This window comes from Cetorhinus maximus, chromosome 15 (genome assembly GCF_964194155.1).
Source record: "Cetorhinus maximus chromosome 15, sCetMax3.hap1.1, whole genome shotgun sequence".
In the NCBI taxonomy this organism is placed as follows: Eukaryota; Metazoa; Chordata; class Chondrichthyes; order Lamniformes; family Cetorhinidae; genus Cetorhinus; species Cetorhinus maximus.
Genome location: NC_135893.1, coordinates 17,771,045 through 17,780,111, shown reverse-complemented (window position 1 = coordinate 17,780,111; position 9,067 = coordinate 17,771,045). Strand labels below are relative to the sequence as shown.

At 58.5% G+C, this 9,067-nt stretch overlaps 1 protein-coding gene across 2 annotated transcripts in view; it reads left to right on the top strand.

Moving 5' to 3' along the window:
* Nucleotides 1-2,447: 2,447 nt before the first annotated feature.
* LOC144690433 (uncharacterized) overlaps nt 2,448-9,067 on the top strand; it is a 53,419-nt gene continuing 46,799 nt past the window's right edge. For both annotated transcript variants that reach the window (XM_078557938.1, XM_078557937.1), the window contains exon 1: nt 2,448-2,532. The gene's annotated coding sequence lies outside the window, so the exon portion shown is untranslated. The remainder of the gene's footprint in view (nt 2,533-9,067) is intronic.

Here is a 9,067-nt window from a genome sequence, read left to right as displayed (position 1 = left end):
GTAACCTGAATATCTCTGGTCATCCATGGTTCTCTGGGCTTGTTACTCCTTCCTATCACCCTAGAGGGAACATGTTGAGCCTGAACCCTCCCCATTTCCTTTTTGAACACCCCCCACTGTTCCTCTGTAGATTTCCCCACAAGTAGCTGTTCCCAGTCTACCTTGGCCAGGTCCTGCCTTACTTTACTAAAATCCGCTCTCCCCCAGTCCAAAACATTTTTTGCAACTTGTCGATTTCTTTGTCCATAACAAGGTTAAACTGTACCATGTTGTGGTCGCTATCACTAAAATGCTCCCCCACCACCACCTCAGCCACCTGTCCGGCTTCATTCCCCAGAATTAGGTCCAGCAATGCGCCGTCCTTTGTTGGACCCTCTACATATTGACCTAAAAAGTTCTTCTGTACACATTTCAAGATATCCACTCCATCCAAGTCCTTAACACTCTGTCTATCCCAATTAATGTTGGGAAAGTTGAAATCACCTAATATAATTACCCTATTATTGTTTTTACACACCTCCACAAATTGTGCACATATTTGCTCCTCAATTTCCCACTGACTATCTGGGGGTCTATAATAAACACCTAATAATGTGACTACCCCTTTGTTATTCCTAAGCTCTACCCACAAAGCTTCATTCGATGCCCCCTCCAAGATATCATCTCTCCTTACTGAAGTAACTGACTCCTTAACTAATAATGCAACGCCTCCTCCTCTTTTACCCCCTCCCATCTCGCCTGAAGATTCTATATCCCGGAATGTTGAGCTGCCAATCCTGCCCCTCCCTCAGCCATGTCTCAGTGATGGCTGCTATATCATTAATGATGCTGCGTTAATTGCAAGTCGGTGCTGTTGTTGAGCATTCAGCAGGTTAAAAGAGAGCTTTGTGTCTGTTTAGCAGTCTGACTTTGTAAGTGCAGCAGTGTGGCCAGGGCAGGTCTCAGATGTGTAGCTGTTTGTGTGAAGCTAACACTCAAACTCTCTGTGTGCACACACGCTGGGCTTGGTTCCCTCCCATTACCCATGTGCAGATGTGTGCACAGGATTTTGAATGCGGTTTGGCAGCAACTGCTTTCCGTATTCCCAAAGACAACAGCTGCTGGAATCAGAGGTGGAGCATTGACAGAGAGAAGGAGAGAGATAGAGGGAGGAACAGAGAGAAATAGAGGGAGAGAAATAGAGGGAGAGATAAAGGGAGGAACAGAGAGAAATAGAAAGATAGAAACAGAGAGGGAGGAACGGAGAGAGATAGAGAGAGAGGGAGGAACAGAGAGAAATAGAGAGATAGAAACAGAGAGGGAGGAAGAGAGAGAGAGAAATAGAGGGAGGGAGAGAGAGATAGAGAGAGGAACAGAGAGGGAGAGAGAGAAATAGAGGGAGGACCAGGGAGAGAGTGAAACAGACAGAAGAACAGGAGAGAGTGGGAAAGAGAGCAACAGCTGGGAGAGAGAGAAAGTGAGAAAGAAGCAAAAGAGAGGGGGAGTTAGATATAAAGAGGGAGTGAGATAAAGGAGAGAGTGCGGGAGGAGCGACTGAGGTAGAGAGTGAAGTAAAAAAGAGTTAGTGAAAGAAAGAGAATTAACAGAGGGAGGGAAGGAGTGAATGAAAAGAGAGAGGTGGAGATGTTGATCTAAAGGGAGCGGGGACCCATCCCGGAGAGGCTCAGTCCCGAGGTTTGTGGAAGATACAGGGGGAGTTCGGAAAGTTTCTGGAGAAATAGTTCCAGAGATTTAACAGCGAGAGACACCGGGAGAGAGGGAGGGAGAGAGACACCGGGAGAGGAGAGAGAGAGGGAGAGAGACACCGGGAGAGGAGAGAGGGAGAGAGAGACACCGGGAGAGGAGAGAGGGAGAGAGAGACACCGGGAGAGGAGAGAGGGAGAGAGAGACACCGGGAGAGGAGAGAGGGAGAGAGAGACACCGGGAGAGGAGAGAGGGAGAGAGAGACACCGGGAGAGGAGAGAGAGAGAGAGAGAGACACCGGGAGAGGAGAGAGAGAGAGAGAGACACCGGGAGAGGAGAGAGAGAGAGAGAGACACCGGGAGGGGAGAGAGAGACACCGGGAGAGGAGAGAGGGAGAGAGACACCGGGAGAGGAGAGAGGGAGAGAGACACCGGGAGAGGAGAGAGGGAGAGAGAGACACCGGGAGGGGAGGGAGAGAGAGACACCGGGAGGGGAGGGAGAGAGAGACACCGGGAGAGAGAGACCGGGAGAGGAGAGAGGGAGAGAGAGACCGGGAGACACCGGGAGAGAGAGACCGGGAGACACCGGGAGAGAGAGACCGGGAGAGGAGAGAGGGAGTGAGACACCGGGAGACACCGGGAGAGAGAGACCGGGAGAGGAGAGAGGGAGTGAGACACCGGGAGAGACCGGGAGAGGAGAGAGGGAGTGAGACACCGGGAGACACCGGGAGAGAGAGACCGGGAGAGGAGAGAGGGAGTGAGACACCGGGAGACACCGGGAGAGAGAGACCGGGAGAGGAGAGAGGGAGTGAGACACCGGGAGAGGAGAGAGAACCAGCCGCCGCCACCGGTAAAGACCGAGTGAGATCCGGACTCGACCCGAGAGTCATCAAAAAAACCAACCAAATCATCACTGACCGGGGGAGTTAGCGGGGGTTTGGGTTCGGGTTCGGGTGTTGGGTTTGGGGGGGTTTGGGTTCGGGTTCGGGTGTTGGGTTTGGGGGGGGGTTGGGTTCGGGTTCGGGTGTTGGGTTTGGGGGGGGTTTGGGTTCGGGTTCGGGTGTTGGGTTTGCGGGGGTTTGGATCGGGTGTTGGGTTTGGGGGGTTTGGGTTTGGGTCGGGTGTTGGGTTTGGGGGGGTTTGGATCGGGTGTTGGGTTTGGGGGGGTTTGGGTTCGGGTTCGGGTGTTGGGTTTGGGGGGGTTTGGGTTTGGGTCGGGTGTTGGGTTTGGGGGGGTTTGGATCGGGTGTTGGGTTTGGGGGGGTTTGGGTTTGGGTCGGGTGTTGGGTTTGGGGGGGTTTGGATCGGGTGTTGGGTTTGGGGGGGTTTGGGTTTGGGTCGGGTGTTGGGTTTGCGGGGGTTTGGATCGGGTGTTGGGTTTGGGGGGGTTTGGGTTCGGGTGTTGGGTTTGCGGGGGTTTGGGTTCGGGTGTTGGGTTTGGGGGGGTTTGGGTTTGGGTCGGGTGTTGGGTTTGGGGGGGTTTGGGTCGGGTGTTGGGTTTGGGGGGTTTGGGTTTGGGTCGGGTGTTGGGTTTGGGGGGGTTTGGGTTTGGGTCGGGTGTTGGGTTTGGGGGGGTTTGGATCGGGTGTTGGGTTTGGGGGGTTTGGGTTTGGGTCGGGTGTTGGGTTTGCGGGGGTTTGGGTTCGGGTGTTGGGTTTGGGGGGGTTTGGGTTCGGGTTCGGGTGTTGGGTTTGGGGGGGTTTGGGTTCGGGTTCGGGTGTTGGGTTTGGGGGGGTTTGGGTTTGGGTCGGGTGTTGGGTTTGGGGGGGTTTGGGTTTGGGTCGGGTGTTGGGTTTGGGGGGTTTGGGTTTGGGTCGGGTGTTGGGTTTGGGGGGGTTTGGGTCGGGTGTTGGGTTTGGGGGGTTTGGGTTTGGGTCGGGTGTTGGGTTTGGGGGGGTTTGGGTTTGGGTCGGGTGTTGGGTTTGGGGGGGTTTGGATCGGGTGTTGGGTTTGGGGGGGTTTGGGTTTGGGTCGGGTGTTGGGTTTGCGGGGGTTTGGGTTCGGGTGTTGGGTTTGGGGGGGTTTGGGTTCGGGTTCGGGTGTTGGGTTTGGGGGGGTTTGGGTTCGGGTTCGGGTGTTGGGTTTGGGGGGGTTTGGGTTTGGGTCGGGTGTTGGGTTTGGGGGGGTTTGGATCGGGTGTTGGGTTTAGGGGGGTTTGGGTTCGGGTTCGGGTGTTGGGTTTGGGGGGGTTTGGGTTTGGGTCGGGTGTTGGGTTTGGCGGGGTTTGGATCGGGTGTTGGGTTTGGGGGGGTTTGGGTCGGGTGTTGGGTTTGCGGGGGTTTGGATCGGGTGTTGGGTTTGGGGGGGTTTGGGTTCGGGTGTTGGGTTTGCGGGGGTTTGGGTTCGGGTGTTGGGTTTGGGGGGGTTTGGGTTTGGGTTGGGTGTTGGGTTTGGGGGGGTTTGGGTCGGGTGTTGGGTTTGGGGGGTTTGGGTTTGGGTCGGGTGTTGGGTTTGGGGGGGTTTGGGTTTGGGTCGGGTGTTGGGTTTGGGGGGGTTTGGATCGGGTGTTGGGTTTGGGGGGGTTTGGGTTTGGGTCGGGTGTTGGGTTTGCGGGGGTTTGGGTTCGGGTGTTGGGTTTGGGGGGGTTTGGGTTTGGGTTCGGGTGTTGGGTTTGGGGGGGTTTGGGTTCGGGTGTTGGGTTTGGGGGGGTTTGGGTTTGGGTCGGGTGTTGGGTTTGGGGGGGTTTGGGTCGGGTGTTGGGTTTGGGGAGGTTTGGGTTTGGGTCGGGTGTTGGGGGGGTTTGGATCGGGTGTTGGGTTTGGGGGGGTTTGGGTTTGGGTCGGGTGTTGGGTTTGGGGGGGTTTGGATCGGGTGTTGGGTTTGGGGGGGTTTGGGTTTGGGTCGGGTGTTGGGTTTGGGGGGGTTTGGATCGGGTGTTGGGTTTGGGGGGGTTTGGGTCGGGTGTTGGGTTTGGGGGGGTTTGGGTTTGGGTCGGGTGTTGGGTTTGGGGGGGTTTGGATCGGGTGTTGGGTTTGGGGGGGTTTGGGTTTGGGTCGGGTGTTGGGTTTGGGGGGGTTTGGGTTTGGGTCGGGTGTTGGGTTTGGGGGGGTTTGGATCGGGTGTTGGGTTTGGGGGGGTTTGGGTTCAGGTCGGGGGTTGGGTTTGGGGGGGTTTGGGTTTGGGTCGGGTGTTGGGGGGGTTTGGGTCGGGTGTTGGGTTTGGGGGGGTTTGGGTTTGGGTCGGGTGTTGGGTTTGGGGGGGTTTGGGTCGGGTGTTGGGTTTGGGGGGGTTTGGATCGGGTGTTGGGTTTGGGGGGGTTTGGGTTTGGGTCGGGTGTTGGGTTTGGGGGGGTTTGGATCAGGTGTTGGGTTTGAGGGGGTTTGGGTTTGGGTCGGGTGTTGGGTTTGGGGGGGTTTGGATCGGGTGTTGGGTTTGAGGGGGTTTGGGTTTGGGTCGGGTGTTGGGTTTGGGGGGGTTTGGATCGGGTGTTGGGTTTGGGGGGGTTTGGGTTCGGGTCGGGTGTTGGGGGGGGTTTGGATCGGGTGTTGGGTTTGAGGGGGTTTGGGTTTGGGTGTTGGGTTTGGGGGGGTTTGGATCGGGTGTTGGGTTTGGGGGGGTTTGGGTTTGGGTGTTTGGTTTGGGGGGGTTTGGATCGGGTGTTGGGTTTGGGGGGGTTTGGGTTTGGGTCGGGTGTTGGGTGGGTTTGGATCGAGTGTTGGGTTTGGGGGGGTTTGGGTTTGGGTCGGGTGTTGGATTTGGGGGGGTTTGGATCGGGTGTTGGGTTTGGGGGGTTTGGGTTTGGGTCGGGTGTTGGGTTTGGGGGGGTTTGGGTCGGGTGTTGGGGGGGTTTGGATCGGGTGTTGGGTTTGGGAGGGTTTGGGTTTGGGTCGGGTGTTGGGTTTGGGGGGGGTTTGGGTCGGGTGTTGGGTTTGGGGGGTTTGGGTTTGGGTCGGGTGTTGGGTTTGGGGGGGTTTGGATCGGGTGTTGGGTTTGGGGGGTTTGGGTTTGGGTCGGGTGTTGGGTTTGGGGGGGTTCGGTTCGGGTGTTGGGTTTGGGGGGGTTTGGGTCGGGTGTTGGGTTTGCGGGGGTTTGGGTCGGGTGTTGGGTTTGGGGGGGGTTTGGGTTTGGGTCGGGTGTTGGGGGGGTTTGGATCGGGTGTTGGGTTTGGGTTTGGGTCGGGTGTTGGGTTTGGGGGGGTTTGGATCGGGTGTATAGTTTGGGGGGGTTTGGGTTTGGGTCGGGTGTTGGGTTTGGGGGGGTTTGGATCGGGTGTTGGGTTTGGGGGGGTTTGGGTTTGGGTCGGGTGTTGGGTTTGGGGGGGGTTTGGGTCGGGTGTTGGGTTTGGGGGGTTTGGGTTTGGGTCGGGTGTTGGGTTTGGGGGGGTTTGGATCGGGTGTTGGGTTTGGGGGGTTTGGGTTTGGGTCGGGTGTTGGGTTTGGGGGGGTTCGGTTCGGGTGTTGGGTTTGGGGGGGTTTGGGTCGGGTGTTGGGTTTGCGGGGGTTTGGGTCGGGTGTTGGGTTTGGGGGGGGTTTGGGTTTGGGTCGGGTGTTGGGGGGGTTTGGATCGGGTGTTGGGTTTGGGTTTGGGTCGGGTGTTGGGTTTGGGGGGGTTTGGGTCGGGTGTTGGGTTTGCGGGGGTTTGGGTCGGGTGTTGGGTTTGGGGGGGTTTGGGTTTGGGTCGGGTGTTGGGGGGGTTTGGATCGGGTGTTGGGTTTGGGTTTGGGTCGGGTGTTGGGTTTGGGGGGGTTTGGATCAGGTGTTGGGTTTGGGGGGGTTTGGGTTTGGGTCGGGTGTTGGGTTTGGGGGGGTTCGGTTCGGGTGTTGGGTTTGGGGGGGTTTGGGTTTGGGTCGGGTGTTGGGTTTGGGGGGGTTTGGATCAGGTGTTGGGTTTGAGGGGGTTTGGGTTTGGGTCGGGTGTTGGGTTTGGGGGGGTTTGGATCGGGTGTTGGGTTTGGGTTTGGGTCGGGTGTTGGGTTTGGGGGGGTTTGGATCGGGTGTTGGGTTTGGGGGGGTTTGGGTTTGGGTCGGGTGTTGGGTTTGGGGGGGTTTGGATCGGGTGTTGGGTTTGGGGGGGTTTGGGTTTGGGTCGGGTGTTGGGTTTGGGGGGGTTCGGTTCGGGTGTTGGGTTTGGGGGTTTTGGGTTTGGGTCGGGTGTTGGGTTTGGGGGGGTTTGGTGCAGGTGTTGGGTTTGAGGGGGTTTGGGTTTGGGTCGGGTGTTGGGTTTGGGGGGGTTTGGATCGGGTGTTGGGTTTGGGTTTGGGTCGGGTGTTGGGTTTGGGGGGGTTTGGATCGGGTGTATAGTTTGGGGGGGTTTGGGTTTGGGTCGGGTGTTGGGTTTGGGGGGGTTTGGATCGGGTGTTGGGTTTGGGGGGGTTTGGGTTTGGGTCGGGTGTTGGGTTTGGGGGGGGTTTGGGTCGGGTGTTGGGTTTGGGGGGTTTGGGTTTGGGTCGGGTGTTGGGTTTGGGGGGGTTTGGATCGGGTGTTGGGTTTGGGGGGTTTGGGTTTGGGTCGGGTGTTGGGTTTGGGGGGGTTCGGTTCGGGTGTTGGGTTTGGGGGGGTTTGGGTCGGGTGTTGGGTTTGCGGGGGTTTGGGTCGGGTGTTGGGTTTGGGGGGGGTTTGGGTTTGGGTCGGGTGTTGGGGGGGTTTGGATCGGGTGTTGGGTTTGGGTTTGGGTCGGGTGTTGGGTTTGGGGGGGTTTGGGTCGGGTGTTGGGTTTGCGGGGGTTTGGGTCGGGTGTTGGGTTTGGGGGGGTTTGGGTTTGGGTCGGGTGTTGGGGGGGTTTGGATCGGGTGTTGGGTTTGGGTTTGGGTCGGGTGTTGGGTTTGGGGGGGTTTGGATCAGGTGTTGGGTTTGGGGGGGTTTGGGTTTGGGTCGGGTGTTGGGTTTGGGGGGGTTCGGTTCGGGTGTTGGGTTTGGGGGGGTTTGGGTTTGGGTCGGGTGTTGGGTTTGGGGGGGTTTGGATCAGGTGTTGGGTTTGAGGGGGTTTGGGTTTGGGTCGGGTGTTGGGTTTGGGGGGGTTTGGATCGGGTGTTGGGTTTGGGTTTGGGTCGGGTGTTGGGTTTGGGGGGGTTTGGATCGGGTGTTGGGTTTGGGGGGGTTTGGGTTTGGGTCGGGTGTTGGGTTTGGGGGGGTTTGGATCGGGTGTTGGGTTTGGGGGGGTTTGGGTTTGGGTCGGGTGTTGGGTTTGGGGGGGTTCGGTTCGGGTGTTGGGTTTGGGGGTTTTGGGTTTGGGTCGGGTGTTGGGTTTGGGGGGGTTTGGTGCAGGTGTTGGGTTTGAGGGGGTTTGGGTTTGGGTCGGGTGTTGGGTTTGGGGGGGTTTGGATCGGGTGTTGGGTTTGGGTTTGGGTCGGGTGTTGGGTTTGGGGGGGTTTGGATCGGGTGTTGGGTTTGGGGGGGATTTGGGTTTGGGTCGGGTGTTGGGTTTGGGGGGGTTTGGATCAGGTGTTGGGTTTGAGGGGGTTTGGGTTTGGGTCGGGTGTTGGGTTTGGGGGGGTTTGGATCGGGTGTTGGGTTTGAGGGGGTTTGGGTTTGGGTCGGGTGTTGGGTTTGGGGGGGTTTGGATCGGGTGTTGGGTTTGGGGGGGTTTGGGTTCGGGTTGGGTGTTGGGGGGGGTTTGGATCGGGTGTTGGGTTTGGGGGGGTTTGGGTTTGGGTTTGGGTGTTGGGTTTTGGGGGGTTTGGATCGGGTGTTGGGTTTGGGGGGGTTTGGGTTTGGGTGTTGGGTTTGGTGGGGTTTGGATCGGGTGTTGGGTTTGGGGGGGTTTGGGTTTGGGTCGGGTGTTGGGGGGGTTTGGATCGGGTGTTGGGTTTGGGGGGGTTTGGGTTTGGGTCGGGTGTTGGGTTTGGGGGGGTTTGGGTCGGGTGTTGGGTTTGGGGGGGTTTGGGTCGGGTGTTGGGTTTGGGGGGTTTGGGTTTGGGTCAGGTGTTGGGTTTGGGGGGGTTTGGATCGGGTGTTGGGTTTGGGGGGTTTGGGTTTGGGTCGGGTGTTGGGTTTGGGGGGGTTCGATTCGGGTGTTGGGTTTGGGGGGGTTTGGGTCGGGTGTTGGGTTTGCGGGGGTTTGGGTCGGGTGTTGGGTTTGGGGGGGTTTGGATTTGGGTCGGGTGTTGGGGGGGTTTGGATCGGGTGTTGGGTTTGGGTTTGGGTCGGGTGTTGGGTTTGGGGGGGTTTGGGTTCGGGTCGGGTGTTGGGGGGGGTTTGGATCGGGTGTTGGGTTTGAGGGGGTTTGGGTTTGGGTTTGGGTGTTGGGTTTGGGGGGGTTTGGATCGGGTGTTGGGTTTGGGGGGGTTTGGGTTCGGGTCGGGTGTTGGGGGGGGTTTGGATCGGGTGTTGGGTTTGAGGGGGTTTGGGTTTGGGTTTGGGTGTTGGGTTTGGGGGGGTTTGGATCGGGTGTTGGGTTTGGGGGGGTTTGGGTTTGGGTGTTGGGTTTGGGGGGGTTTGGATCGGGTG